Source organism: Stegodyphus dumicola, chromosome 2 (genome assembly GCF_044657685.1).
Source record: "Stegodyphus dumicola isolate Sdum_Otavi_A_Nest chromosome 2, ASM4465768v1".
Classification (NCBI taxonomy): domain Eukaryota; kingdom Metazoa; phylum Arthropoda; class Arachnida; order Araneae; family Eresidae; genus Stegodyphus; species Stegodyphus dumicola.
The window spans coordinates 164,635,621-164,652,143 of NC_140769.1; positions in this window are offsets into that span (position 1 = coordinate 164,635,621).

Here is a 16,523-nt window from a genome sequence, read left to right on the forward strand (position 1 = left end):
GCAGATGATGGTTAGTCGGTAGCGTTGATTCGCAGTAACACAATACTGACACGCTCAGTCATATTAGAACAAATTTCTGGAGAGCGTGGGGGGGGGAGGAGGAAAGGAGTTAAATGTGTGCCAATGAAATCTATTTGAAGACCAAATAAATGCAATAAAATGTTATTGGAGTGTAGAATGGAAATTTTTCTTAGAAGCAAGTACTAATGCTCTTTCCTTCCGGATATTTTTGGAGGACCAAAGCATGTATTAGACTGATGTCGAGATGAAGAAGATGTATATGCTTAGCGAGAATTGTTGAAAAAAATAATTTTATTTTATCTTAGTTTTAACTTAGCTTTAGATCACTGTAAAGTTGGCCTTAAAAGAAAGATTTCAATAATGAGATTGAATTTAAGCAGAGTATTAGAAATGAAACTTTGAAGTGTTAGGAAGTTTTGTGGAATTTAAACTCTTAACAAGGTCGTTGTGAGACCTTTTTCTTCGAGTACTTAAATTCTGGTAAGGAAAGATATAAGGTATATCCTAATTCTATAACAGCTATTTCGAAGTTAAAGCTCCTTTCCTATCTCTTCTAGATTCAGCTTACGATTCCTTACCATAATGAGTTTTTAAAATCCCCTTAAATGCAAATGAGAAGGGGTAGTATTTAAGTCGAAGTTCCACTGACTTCGAGAGACAGAATTAGATTTCCTGAATAGCGCGCGTTTGCCTTTTGACTACATCTCTCTAAGCTGTTACTACTCTCATCCGTATTACGTGCCCTTGATAGCTTGGCTAGCTGATTTAATATTAGGGCCCAACTAGTTTACAAATTGTGTTATCCTCGGCTACATTTCTTTAGTTAGTCATTAATTAAGTTCTTCTTTCTTCATTTTCAAGTTTAAGCCCAAGTCGATGTTTTATTGTACTTCCTGATTAAAGAACCGGAGCAATAAAGGATAATTAACCTTCTTGAAATTTACGTTTCTGTTTCTGGACTTAAGCGATTATTCGCTTAGTAGTGAGGATTCCTACATCTTCATTGTGGCAAATCATGGTTTGTACAATATATTTTTATTTTGATATACTTTGTTTGCTGCGTATTAGATAATAATGGAGACTCTATTAAAAATCGAAAGCTGAATTTTGAATTTTCAGCTTTGTTTGAACCTTGGAGAGAGAAGTGTTTAAAGTTAAAATGTTGTTTTCGCTTCTTTTCAAAACTACATATTTTTCTTATTTTAAAATACGCGTATTTAATTATTTATTTAATTATTCGCACTATTTTAATTATGCCTTGCATGACATTTGTTTCACTGTTTTAACTACCTCTTTAAACAAACTTTAACTACTTTAACTACCTCTCTTTAAACAAAAAAAAAATATTCTAGTTGTATATTGTTACGTGCGTACGGGTTCGCTACGAAATGAATGCACAAATCCGATGAAAAATAAACTAAAATTTATTATTATCACAACAAATATGCTTAAATTTACTAAAATATTCGTGCAGTATTACAATATATCACAGTAGTTATCTTTTAACTACTCAAACGTTCAAAAGAACTTAATTCAAAACAGCTAAAGAAAGCTAATTTGCGAATTCGCTACAATTAACAAAAGCAGTTTCCTAAACAAACTCTTAAAACAACAACAAACTAAGTAACTAAGTACGAATTGAGAGGTTTTCCTCCTTTTATAAGATTTTTAAATCGCGCACGAGAACTTTCTCGAAATCAAAAAGAGATATTTATTAAATGTTACATGCAGGCGCTCTTGTATTTTCAATTTTCCAGCTTAGCTTTCTTTTAATATTCGTCAGGCACTGCACTGCGCGGGAAAGAAAACCATTTAATTTACAATTCAATTCAAATTAGCTATTTAAATAAAAAATCCGTAACACTGCCCCCTTCCCAAGGACTGCATGTCCGGGGCAGTACAATCCCTAGACAGGAAGCCAAACTTGCAACTGTGGCATAAATGCAATAATAAGCATTACATTACAATAATAAACAACATAAACAATAAATGCAATAAATAAAACAAATCAAATTTTAGCATTACAATTCAAATACAAAATACAAATCAAATCAAATACACATTTAGAAACAAAAAGGACCATGGTCTTACACTATTTACAATTCTTTACACTACGTATGGCCATAGTAATGAGCTAACCTGTCGCAATGAACGACTTTAGGCTTAGAGTTCGAAAACTTACGGATCTGAACCACGACGTCATTCTGATTGTTTAGGACCGTGTACGGACCATCCCAAGGTGACTGTAATTTCGGACAAAGTCTTTTCCGTCGAGTCAGATTCCACAACCACACCTTGTCTCCTCTGTTGAATCTATGTCCAGTAGCTCTCGTGTTGTATCTGGTCTTCACATTCTCCGTCACCGAGTTCACTCGCTTTCGTGTGGAACGGTGCATCACTTCAAAACGGGCCTGGACATCTTGGATGTCTTCCTCAGGCAATGAAGGCGCATCCGTATGGCGATCAAACTTGCGGTCACAAGGAAGACTAAGGTCCCGACCGAAGAGCATCCGAGATGGAGAATAGCTGGTAGTCTTGCGTTTCTTTTCGACCCTAGTATGATTTCGGCAGCTTCCCGAACTAGATCTTTCGGACAAGGCGTCAACATTTCCAGGCGAGGATCCCTGTTGAGGATGGACAGTCATGTCATCAGATGCTGAAAACAGTTTGTTGTTTTTCAAGTCTAAGGAAAAATTGTATTTCCTTAAAAACCCCAATCCGAGTATGCATGGATCTGTAATATCCGCAACATAAGCCGTGTCATGGTAGGCGGCACTTGCAAACGTGATGCTCACGTTTAATTTCCCAACTATGTCGATCTTGTCACCAGACGCAGTCTGAAGGGTAACACAGGATGGCGTCCAAATAAGTTTATCTTTAAACTGTTCAGCTATATCTTTCCTAATGATCGTAACATTAGCTCCTGTGTCAATGATCATATTGCAAGGAACTCCATCGGTATGTCCATTGATGGACAATCCGTTACTGTTGCCACTCACTGTAGAAATCTTGAGCGCTTTAAAACAAGGCTTTTCATTATCTGGCAACTTCCGATCCTTGATATGGTCATTCATTTGTTTCCTGCGTCGTTGCTGAGAAATGATCTCAATTTTCGTACTCTGGGGTGTTCTGCAATTCTTTCGTACGTGGCCTTCAGCTCCACAGTTCCAGAACTTTAGTTTCTTTTCAATCCTTTTCTGTCCCATGGCATTTAATTGTCTGTTTAACCCGCCTCTCTTATTTCCCGTGCTCTGGGATGTTTTGCAGTTCCTTCGTATGTGTCCTACAACACCGCAGTTCCAGCACTTTATGTTTGATTTCTTCTCACCAATATTTCGTCTCAAGTCATTCACTGGTCTTGACAAATCATCCATTTTATTATCCGTCTCCTGGGATGTTCTGCAATGCCGTCGTATGTGCCCTTCAATACCACATTTCCAACACCTTAGAGCCACTTTGTTCTCACTCCTACTCCGTATCAAAGTATTGACTCTGGCTAAATCATCTAAACGAGCCATCAGCTGATCCACTGGCTCGTGGACTCGCACAGCTCTGACTGGGTAGCGATATATACTAGTTGCTTGCTGGGCTGCCTCGAACTTCATGGGGTACAACAGAGCGCTTTTTATGTCCCTCACATCTGCCATTCGAAGAGCTTTCTGTATTTCAGGTTCCCGGATGTCGTCGATAAAGTACTGCAGGGATAGGATTTCTGTTCTTTCGTCGGGCTCTCCGAAAAGACGTGATGTGACAGCCTTTCAACATCTGTGGCGAGTTCCTGGAGTGTTTCGGTGGGCTTCTGTTGACGTGATTTTAATTGAAGCCTGCTGTAGTCTTTTAAATATTTCTCGCCAAAGCGCAGCTCCAATGCGCCGGGTAGAGCTTCGAAGTCAAGTCTCGTTTTCTGGAAGCGTCTGCAGGATATCCGCTACGTCTGCTATCAGAGAAGCGGCGAGATGACAGGCCTTAGTTTGGGAATCCCATCCATTCGCATCGCAACGATAGAAAATTGTGTCCTATACACTTGCCAGGAGGTCTTCCCATCATATGTAGATAGTTTCAGAGAGGGACGAGCAAGCATTGGTAAAAATTTAAAACCGTCCGAATTGCTCCCTGCCGTCGCTACGAATTTCTTTAAAGTATCCAGTTCTTTGGCAACTGCAGAAACTCTTTCACCAATTTGTTGTTCGATTTGTTGTTGGACAGCAGAAACCTTTTCTTCAATTTCTCCAACTCTATTTTCAACCATTACCACTCTATTTTCCATAGCCTCAAATTTGCTTTCTATTATGCAAGTAATTTCCCTTTTCATTTCTTTTTGACCTGCTTCAATCTTTTCTTGACTAGCTTGAAGGGTTTCATCTCTTCCTTAACGGATTCCTGGCCAAATTTCATTTCTTCCTTAACAGAGTTGACGGCCCCTTCCATCGTTTCTTGTAAAGCATCAAATGCAGTCATCATTTGCCTGAATTGTTCTTCCATCGCTCTTATAATTGGCATTCAAGATCCCACCGCTGCCACCAAAAATTGTTACGTACGTACGGGTTCGTTACGAAATGAATGCACAAGTCCGATGAAAAATGAACCAAAATTTATTATTATCACAACAAATATGCTTAAATTTCCTAAAATATTCGTGCAGTATTACAATATCTCACAGTAGTTATCTTTTAACTACTCAAACGTTCAAAAGAACTTAATTCAAAACAGCTAAAGAAAGCTAATCCGCGAATTCGCTACAATCAACAAGAGCAGTTTTCTAAACAAACTCTTGAAACAACAACAAACTAAGTAACTAACTACGAATTTATTTATATATTTATTTCTGATTCACCGCAGGTATACAACTACTTTGAGTTTTGACCTGTTCAATCTGTGCAGCCTATGAAGGCCATTCACGGTTTTTAGTACATTAAGGTGCTACTGCACCTCGCCCGGGGGCGTGACATTAGAACAAGGTGCAATCATTCCGTGGCGAAGTCAAGCTGAATATACGAAAATTGGGAAATTAGTACTTGGAAAACAAAATCATCCAGCATTTAAGTCCATGCATGATGCATTCGGTCAGGATAGTAGCGTAAGGTTACTGAGATAGGGTGCGCAGTCCAGCAGGTAATCAGGAGTAGAACCACAGCAGTGCGCAAGGTGAGATCACACAATACACAGTCCTTAACACATATTAATTAATTCAGAGTCTCCAGCCTGCTTCCAGGCAAATAGCCAATTTTGGCAGTAACACAGTACTTGGTTAAATAAGGTTAGATAGTACAATTTCATATGTACACTATTTACATATTTATATCATCACCGCGCATTCTGGTGAATTGACCGTGGTCTCTTCACCACGCTGTCCACCGTAGGGTCATAATTACCGAGTTCTCTTAGCGTGTGCACTGGAGAATTATCCATTTTTTCGAAGAAGTTGTGCGCCTCCATGAGGATTTGTTCAGGAATGAGCTTTATTTTCAAGTCTGCATGAATGATGCTATTTCGTACAAACTAGGGCGCGTTAGTGATGGCTCTCAAAATTTTGTTTTGAAGGACTTCTAGTTTTCTCCTATCCGTCTTATTGGCAATTGCCCACGCTGGGGCGGCGTAAAGCATAACTGGCCCAATCATAGTGAGATAGATCATGCGTTTAGCTTTTAAGCTCAATTTCGATTTTCTACCTGTAACAGTATAAAGCGACATGAAAACTCCGTTTGCTTTATTTACTTGGTTGGTTACGTGCTCTTTGAAGGTGAGCTTATCATCTAGGGTAACTCCCAAGTACTTTGCGGACGAGCAAACTGGAATCACATCATTCTCTATCTTGATATCCGTGTTCGTAGTGACATTTCTTCTGTAGCGACGGAATTGGACAATTTTACATTTCGCGGTATTAATTTTAATTCTCCAAAGTTGACACCAAGCAGCTAACTATGTTGATGTAAAACTGTAGGTTAGTAAGAGCAAGTTGGGGGCTTTTAGATTCCGATAAAATCACCGTGTCGTCTGCATATTTCAGAGTTTTAGCATTCAGTGGGTTGGGTAAATCATTAACGAAAATGTTGAATAATTTTGGGCCAATAACAGACCCTTGCGGGACGCCGCTGGCAATTATTTTCCTTCCGCAAAGGAAGTCTCCAACTCTCACCTGGAATGTTCTTCTTTTTAGGTATGAGATAATTAACTTCACAAGGCTGACAAGAAAAAGAAAGTTATTTAGCTTGTAAATCAGTCCTTCGTGCCAGACCTTGTCGAAGGCCTTCTCAAGGTCTATGAAGCATGCTGCCACACCAGTCTTGTGGAAAAAAGCTCTCGTGATAAACTCAACGATATTTAGTACTTGATGGGTTGTACTGTGGTGTTTCCGGAAACCAAATTGGGCCGGGTCTATCAGATCCAATCTTTCTAGGTGGTCTGTAATTCTGTTGTTTAAAGCTTTCTCAAATATTTTTCCGATAGCCGGAAGAAGGCTAGGACGATAACTGTCTGCAAGTGAGGGGTTTTTTCCCGGCTTCAGTATAGTGATAATAATCGAGTGTTTCCACTGCGAAGGGTAATAACTCGTCCTGATGCAAAGCATTAAAGATATTTGTAAGTAGTACTATACACCTTGGAGCGAGGGCCTTCAGAGCACGATTGCTGACCCCGTCAACCCGTGAGCTTTCTTGGTATTGATATGTTTAATGATAGTATGGACTTCTTTCGGGGAGATGAGTTTTATATAATCCGTATTATCCCTGTTTTTGAGCATGTTGACGACATCTTGAACCTCCTCTTCGTGCTGGGGGTTGGTCGAGGGGTTGGGCCTAAACGTCTCCTCAAGTTTCTCTGCGAACACATTGGCTATGTCTTCTTCAGAATAGTGGGTGGATCCCATGTGACTAATTGGAACAATGTGATACGTCCTATCTTTTTTCATCGCATTCACAATTTTCCACATAGAGCTTGTATCAGTGCTAAAATGCTCTAAACAATTATCCCAATTACTTGACCTGAATTCCATGATGCCGGCCTGAATTTTCCTGTTGAGGTAGTTTATAATCCTTTTAAGTGAAGGGTCTTGCGTAACATTAAACCTTTTTCTAATTCTATTTCTATTCTTTATGTCGCGAGATATATCTTCAGGGAGTTTATTCCTCAAGGTATCTTTGCAAGCATACGAAGAAAACTACGAATTGAGAGGTTTTCCTCCTTTTATAAGATTTTTAAATCGCGCGCGAGAACTGTCTGGAACTTTCTCGAAATCAAAAAGATATATTTATTAAATGTTACATGCACGCGCTCTTGTATTTTCAATTTTTCGGCTTAACTTTCTTTTAATATTCGTCATGCGCTGCACTGCGCGGGAAATAAAACCACTTAATTTACAATTCAACTCAAATTAGCTATTTAAATACCAAATCCGTAACAATATATTGCTCTATCTGTTGTGATTTAATGAATATTCTTCATACATCTCTGTATCTACCTACCTATCTATCGATTATGATAAGGTTAATAGTCTTCACATATGCTTCTTTACTTCTATCTATGAAACATAATGAATATTTTATGTTTTCTGGACATTATCCCTATCTAGTATGATAAATAAAATTTTCATACATTTCTTTAAACTCTATCTCTCAGTCTATGCTACTGCTACTAAGAAAAATATCTTTCCCATATATTGTTGCGTTTCTTTTCTGCCTTTACTTCATGTTCGTACGGGGTTCGCAGATTTGGAGTGAATAACGACGGCACTTGATGAAGTATCGAAACACACTTTATTTATCCAATATTAATCAGGACAGCTCCAAAGTCACGTTTTACAATCGTCGAAGATCTACTATACACTCGCTGGAAGAATCAGCGACACAGCCTTTAGGTTATCAGGCTAAAACGGTGGAGACAGCTTCACTGCAAAGCACTAGAGTACAGCTCATGACTCTGCTTGGTCATTCTTGGAACTCTACATACTCTCGAGGCTTTCCACGCTACAGCTCGCGATGCACTCGACGACAAACAGAGCACAGTTCCCGACTCTTCGGTTCAGTCGCTCTCGGAGCTCAACACACTCTTTCGACGATGCACTAACTGCGATACACTAGGAGATTCTTTCGATGCACTCGACGACCTACTCGACACTCGCTGCCTGGCTGTCAACTCGATCGACTCCGCACGGACTGACTAACTCGAGACTAACTATCTCGCACTAATTCTTTGCGTACCAGCAGGGTTTATATAGTTTTTGGCTTGAGTTCGAAAACATTCTGGACTAAACTGGTAAGAATTTGTTCCAGAAGGGAAGAGTCTCCATCCGTCCATGGTGTATCGCCAATTTTGCCTCCAAATGGGAGATTTCCCGCCAAATGGGGCAACACTGCCTTCCCTTGCCATTTTATGGCAACCCTAAACCTGCTTTGCGTGGAAGCTATCTTACCGCACCTGTAAATTTCGTAACAATATACATATCTATCAGCTACTGCTTTCTGCTATTCTTAAAGCCAAAGATTTAAAATTATTATAGATTTTTTTTCTGTTTATTGAAATTTATAGCTTTAAATCTCTTTTTTAATACCCAGAAACGAACTATATATTGCACAAAATATGAAAATTGCTTATTTAATCATTAATAAATAAAGATGCTCTAGAAGAAAAAGAATTTAGAAGACCTGAAATATCTATAGCAGAATTCTTCTTATCTGGAAAGGGGAAAAAGCAATTTAAAATTCTTCATTTTATTTTTAAATTCATGATCAGTAAAAATTCGGAACTCTCGCTTTGCCGTCAACAGGTGGTGAAGGACTTAAAAGATACGAAGCGTTCATAAAAATTCAGCCAATAGCGTTGTTGTTTAGGAGGAGCTCCTGTTTCCATGGTAACGAGAGGATAGCATTTTTGCTTTCGCCACGATTGTCTGCAAAACTTGAGGCAGCAGGTGCAAGTGATGGCGACATAAAATCAACGGCTGTTTCCGTTTAGAAGACCGGAAATGAGCAAGAAAAAAGAAAAATAATCTACGCATTTTGCTCTTTCGTTTAAATCCAAAATCGTTCATAGTTTTTACCCAAGAATTGAAAGTACAAGGACATCAGTTTAAAATCATTTTCAGTTCTTCCAACAAAATGTTATTTTTATCTGTTTCCTTTAGAAATGTCACAGAAACGTTTTTCAGCGGTATATAATGTAATCCTGGTTTACTTGTACTTTGAGGACTTTAGTATCATTATTCAACTTCTTTAATGGGAGGTTTAAATGCAATCAAACCGTACCTTTTTCTATAGAGCAATTCTAAATTATTAAACTTACCAATTCTAAATTATTAAACTTACAAAAAATATTAGATAATGTTTTTTAGTTTAAATGTTGCTTTAAAGTCATTGTTACAAAACACAAAGCTTCACAAATATTATTCAGATTTCATTTTGTCTATTTTTAACGTAAAAGAATTATGTTTTGTAACTGGTAGATAAGGCAGAAGTAGCTTTAAAATTAAAATAACCATTGTTGTTTACAAAGCTAATAGATTAGTTTTTATCTTTACTTGTCACTAAAGTTTTTTCATTTATTACAATGGTACTTCTATTATTAATAAGCCTATTATTTTTTTATCTAGGAATAGCATTGTACAATTCAGATCGTAAATTCGAGTTCAGAATAAAAGAAAAGTTTTGATAGCAGGCTTTTGTGTTTTGTTTTATGTTAATGAAATCTGTTCAAGTTCTTAACATATAAACGTTGGTACTGTCACTGAAAAATGCACAAAGTATTCTTTTCAATGAAATGTTTATTTCATTTATGAATAGAAAAGTATTTTATATTTTTTTGTCATTTTCTACATAGTTTTTTACAATATTTGTTTTTTACCCTGTTGTTAGCTTTCTCCATTTGTAAGTCACTACGGCACATGGTTTTGTAATAAATTACTATGTTGGCATTATTTCTCCTAAATTAAACTTTCAAAAGATAAATATCATATAAATTTAATGGACTTATTTATTTTATTGTACTGCATATGTAGGTGAGTCCATAAAATAGTTTACTTCAACATTTCTTCAAGAAATACAGGGTGTCCATAATGTATTCACCAGATAAAGATATGTGTTAAATATAATATAGAATATTAGGTAGATATGGAGATAGAGGAAAAATACTGACTGAATTTTATTTAGCATTTCAAAGAATTTTATATTAATACCCTTCAACATGAACATTGTTAGTTGCTCTGAGAATATAAAGCTGATTCTTGTTTTTCCTTCAAACGTTATTAAAAATTTGTGGTGTCACAGTAGCTGTTTTTGTGGTGATTCTATTTTTTTTTAATTCTTTGATACTGCGAATCTCTGTTGCATAAACCCTTTACTTCAGGTATCTCCAGGAAAAGTCGATTGGTGGGACGTCCTTTCTACAATATGTGGTGTGGCTGTGAAGTTCCTTCCCTAAACGAAAGACCCTTCCAGAACTTTTTATCCGCGAGGGTGAAAGACGGCGAAGGGAAGTGACGTAGCTACCCCGGGAAAAACCGGTCGAGGCAGGCTGGTGGGGTGAATACGGGACTTGGGAATTTTGGCGGTTGGACCGGCAGCCATGCTGTTTGGAAAAAGATAATTTAAACATGTTTTGCTCGATTTATATTGTAAATAGGTTTTTGAATGGATAATAGTGTATTTGTTTTATTGTGTATCGTGTACCGTTATGTGTAATAAATTACTGGATAAAATTTCAAAGCTGATGGAGATTTATTGCCTATTACGGTGAGTGCATGAGAAATAGACTAACCCACCTCCTGGCTGAGAGGGCGCGAGGTGACAGTAGCCATATACTGAATTTGCCTTATAAGCTACTGATTTAAATAGGAAATCTGGTACATCATTTTAGACAACTGAGGACTCAAATATCTGGAATTCTTTAATTAAGATATTTACAATAAGTGTACTTAGAATCTGAAATTGAAGCGACGAACTTACCATTTTTCTTATTTGTAATTTCAGACATTTTAAAGTAACACGAAACCACTACAAAACAATTTAAAGAATGGATACAGTACTTTTTTAATTTGCTTTGAAAGAAAAATTATACAAATTCATAATTAATACCACTTAAAATCAATATCAGCCTCATGTGTCCTCATGTGTCCACGGTTCCTCCACTCCTGGCTATCTATATCACAAATAGAGTCAAAACTACTGTAATTAGAAACAAAAAATTATGAATATTGATTCCAATCAGAATTAAGAATAGAGAATCACAAATAGAGTCAAAACTACTGTAATTAGAAACGAAAACTAATGAATATTGATTCCAATCAGAATTAAGAAGGTTTCCTTATTCAAAAATGTGGATTTCACTGAAAATTAGGAACTTTCATATTTTGTGGGGGACCAGAGATTAATCACCAAGTTTGCCGGCGTATATCGCCAAAGGATATACCAAACCCAAAGTAATTACTGAGCACTTTGGATGCTGTTGCTTAACTCTTTGAAGGGCTGTGGCTACCTACAGTAACCACCATTTCTATTGAACTTCTTACTCACCCGCGTGAGTGGGTTTCAAGACTGACCGTTTCTGAAGTTCCCTTGTAGCTCACTAGATGGCAATCAAAAACATAGGCCAATATAAGCCAGTAGTTGATGCTGCAATTCGTCTTCAAGATAAGCATCAGCCATCGAAGACAACAACAACATCGAAGACCCGACAATGACCATTCTGCAGCACCAAGGAAAAGCCTGTAAGAACGGTGTGAAATGCAGCACATGCAAAGTTGCACTCTACTTGAAAAAGGAAAACTGTTTCCATGAGTACCATAGAGACTGATTTTGTGGGGATGTGTTCTGAGCGCGGTGGTCACTGACACTAACCACCAGAAGTGGTCATTGTTTTCACGGGTCTTGGACAAAATATGTGTAATTGTCGCAAATAATTTCATTGTATCATCTGATTTAGTAAATAAAACAAAATTTTTGCTGAAAACGTTAATTGCCTTTACCTGCCCCTCCAAAGTGTTAAAGATCATCGAAGTGGAACTTCTGTATTCTTTCAACTTTGCACACTACTAAAGGAGAGGACCACTTTCCCCTCCTCTTAGAGAATCATATCTGAAGCATTCGTGTGCCTAGCAGCTACCACCTTGTTGGGTTTTATTTATTTTTACAAATATATGTTTTAATTTTTAGCTTTTTCTGTCTTCTCTTATTCCTCTCGCGTTGTTACAGCCGAAAACATCACAGCAAAAATATCGCGGACGAAAACGTCGTATAGAAAACAACGCAAAGCAAAAACGTCGTGGTACAAAACATCGCGGGAGAAAAGAAAGCAAAGAGAAAACATTGCAGTTCTAAAACATCGTGGACAAAATATCGTCGTCCAAAATAAAGCGGTTCAATAACTTCGCAGTTCAAAAACATCGTAGTCGAAAATATCGTTATAAAAAATAAAGTACCTGCAAATCATCGCATGACAATAACACCGCACACATGCTTTTTTCAGTTTTAAAAGTTGTAAGTGCATTTTGGCATAATGATTTGGGATCGCAAGAAGGAAAGAGAGTAAAAAAGTTACCGACACGTCAAGAATACAAGGAAACAAAAAAGATATAATTTTCACTAAAATAATAACAGATTAACAAACGTTAAAGAAAATAATTTGATAATTAACTAAGCAATTTGTTTAGAGGTAAACTCATGCGGTTATTTGTCTTCCTTTTCTAAACATATTTAGGCGGTAAACATGAAAAATTTTGCGTAAAGCGTTATAATAAATGATTAATTTATTAATGTCCTTTTTTAATTAACTATGTAAATTTAATATTCTATTGAGTACCGTAAGTTGCATTAATATTCTACTCACTTTCAATTTTTAAATGCTTAAGTTTCCTTCTTACTTTTCAACAAAAATTTATTAGTTCATTCAAAAATGTGAAATATAAAAGTAAAAATATCCTGCTTTCCTTCTTGCGCTCCCAAAGCACTATGCAAAAATGCATTTACAAATTTTAAAACCTGAAAACGCATGTGTGCGCTGTTATCGTCATGCGATAATTTGCAGTTATTTTATTTTTTACCACAATATCTTCGACGATGATGTTTTTAAACTACAAACTTTTTGAATCACTTTATTTTCGATAACGGTATTTTATACCACGATGTTTTCTCTTTGCTTTCTTTTCTTCCACGTTGATTTCTGTTCTCCATGCGACATTTTCGTCCGCGATCTTTTTGCCACGGTGTTTTCGGCAGACACCCTCGCCTTTCCTCGCCAGGATATAAATTAGCTAGGATGAACGAATGTATTTAAACAGCGTGATTTCGCTATTGTGCGCGCACATTGTTATTTCTACCAGCTTTTAACCTTGAATAACGGCTTCGCATTCTTGCCACCAAATTATTATCATGTCAGTGCAGTTTCTGAGTCAATCTATTATTTTAAATTAAATTCTATAGTCTTGCACTACTCTTACCTTTCAATTAAATGTTACGTCACCTTTTTTAAGTTTCGCACGGCAAGTGATCGATCATCGTAAGCACGCAATTCTATGCCGTCTGTAAAATATTGTGTTTAATAAAAGGCTCTTTTACACGCTTTCCCTGTTGTGTTCATGTTCACGTCTTTGAGAGAAGTCACAAAGATTAACACTTAAGTAGATCTAATTACATTGCATAACATCCAAAAGCACTAGATCCCACAAACTCATTGACCTGTAGCATGGAAACGACCATAGATATCATTTGTGCGAAGCATGTTTTTAAGTAAGCGTCGTTTCGATATTACATAAAAAAAATAGATTTATAATTAACTTTGATATGTACAATATAGCAATGTACAATAAAACCCAATATGAAATCCTGAGTTTTATTGTACATTTTAACATAAATCCCAACTTGAGGAGGCACTTATCGTATCGTACAATCAACTGCTGAATTCCATCTTCGTAGAGATCTGCCGCCCCTGACATGGTAACCCTTTTATGGTACCCAACATGAGCACAACTCCCGATAGTTGAAGCGTTCTGTCACATTTCATACAGCGTTTTTTTCTTGAACTTTAAGGAAACTTCGTGGATTATGATGAAATCACAAATGATGGATGAAGTGGGACACAATCCGTCGTTAGTGATAACCTAGTACAGAAATTTGAGGAAATAATTCAAAAACGCTGACACTTCGCTATCATTATCTAATGAATTTTTTTCAAGTTTTAGGAAAAGTTCTGCGTTAAATTGTGACAGAACGTTTAGGTTATCGGGATTTTGGCTTACGCGGGGTGCCAAAAATGATTATCAAATCAGGAAGCAAATCTCTAGGAAGATGGAAACTGGTCGTACAAAACGATAAGTAGGAAGAATTTCGGTTAAAATATACATTAAGGCTCAGTCTTTCACGTTAAAATAAATTTGTTAAAAAATACTGTTTTTATGCTTATGTAATATTAACACGGTACTTAAAAATCATACGTCATGCAATTTTCATTGTCAATGAAACCTCATAAATTGTTGCGGATGTTTGGGGATGGCTGCATTATTATTTCTCAGGATGTTGCATTGGCAAACAACTAAGAAATCACTCAACAAATGTTCCGCCTGCGGTTGAGATTCGATTGCTTGTAATTTTTTCAACAGCGAGTGGATAATTAAGGAGGACAGTCTTCGAAGATAACCATGCAATCGGTATGAACTGAAAGCAACAAATTCTAGCACGCTGAATTATGTTCCTTTAACGTTTTTCATCAGCAACTGAAATCGGACCAAATCATTCATGAGAAAGAACAGGTAAGGTTACATCATAAAAATTAAATCTAACAAAATATTTCGGAATGGAGCATAAAATAACACGAGTTTAAGCAAAATAGCTTAAAAAATAAAGTTATAATACTTAAAAAGATAAGTGGCTTTAGATATCGTAGTATATCCTCTATGCTGAAGTAAAATATTAATTACATATGTCAAAAATGAATATTTTTATAAGCGAATTTAATTTTACAGATTTAGTTCTGACATTTATACATTTTAAATCGGACTTCATGTTGTTCGTGTGACTTAATATTTTATTTGATGTCGCTTAAGCAGATTTTTATCTTATTCTCATCTTTTCTAGTGTAGGTGTCAAGTTTCTTTCGGTTTTTCCCATTTTCATATGCCTTTAAGGGCTAAAGAATAAAAAATATCAAAGACAAATAAATCTAAGCATAAAACTTCCCTCTGGGAAATAAAAAAAGATCTTTTTTTGGCCTTTACTGCCATTCAAATCTTGCAGCAAGAGGAGAAAGATTTAACTTTTTCCATCTTATTTGTCAGAACAGATTTTTTTCTTTCTTTCTCCAGTTCAAACCTCAAATATTTTTATTTCCTTTTAGAGCCGTGGCAATTTTTTTATAGTTTGAAAAGCGATACTCTAATAGTGCAAATATTTTTTTATTTCCAAAATATTTGTGGAAGGTTATTAATTTTTAACAAGAATGAAATTTCAGTTTTATTGCATACTCAATAATGCTTCTCGTTACTCTTTCTTCTTCTTTCGCTTCGATCTATTTATCTTAACAAGCTTCTAACAAAACTTTAAGAATTAGTGTTTTTTAATTTCTATTAAAAACACTAATAATTATCTCATGTGAGTATCGAATTGGTGAAGAATATTACACATTTTCTTTTGGAATATGAGTCAAAATGTGCAATGTTTTCATCGGGATTCAAATTCCGGACCTTCCGAAATTGCCGTACGCGCTTCCAATTATATGGCAAATGCACATGGTAATAGGAGAAAAATATGTTACATTCTTCCACAATAAAAGGAAGATGGTGATGAATTATCATGTACCATCTTTTAGTTCGAGAACCACTGTAGAGTCATTAGGTTTGCCGAAGCAAAAACAATGAGTAATTCTTTCTCCTTGATTCGAACCTTGGATCTCCTGATTACTAGCCGGATGTGCTTCCAATTACACCACGAAAGCACACTGAAAGGAGGGGAAAATACCTTACAAATTAATTATTTGGAAGGAGAAATTATTACTTAGCGGAAGTGGGTAGCAGGCTAGGGAGTGTTAAGCGAGATCCAATTTTGGAGACTCCCAAAAACTTGGTTAGGAAAATAGGAACACATTATTTTTTCTAACTTCTCACTGAAATCGTATTTTTTCTTTACTTACAAAAAAATTACATTAGCTGTATTTATGACGTAATAAAAGTAGTAGATATTTTCATGTCTTACAGCTTTTGTTTATCGCGAGGAATCACTCATCATACTTTCTACTTATTATATGTATTAGACAAGCATATAATTATTCGTGCATAGTCGTAATCCAGCTGCGTATCAAATATGTTGAAATATTAATTCACCAATATTAAGGAAAAATCTTCCTACAATTTCAAAACCCGCAGAAAAGTTTGGTGTTCTGCTGTAAGCTTCTGTTATTTACTTTTCAGCAATAAATCTTTGCAAACCGGAATTTTCAAAACTCGTTATAACAGAAAAAGCGCTGCAAAAAAAAAAAAAAAAAAAGAGTTATCCCAATAGACTAAATTGCATGTGCAAATGATTAAC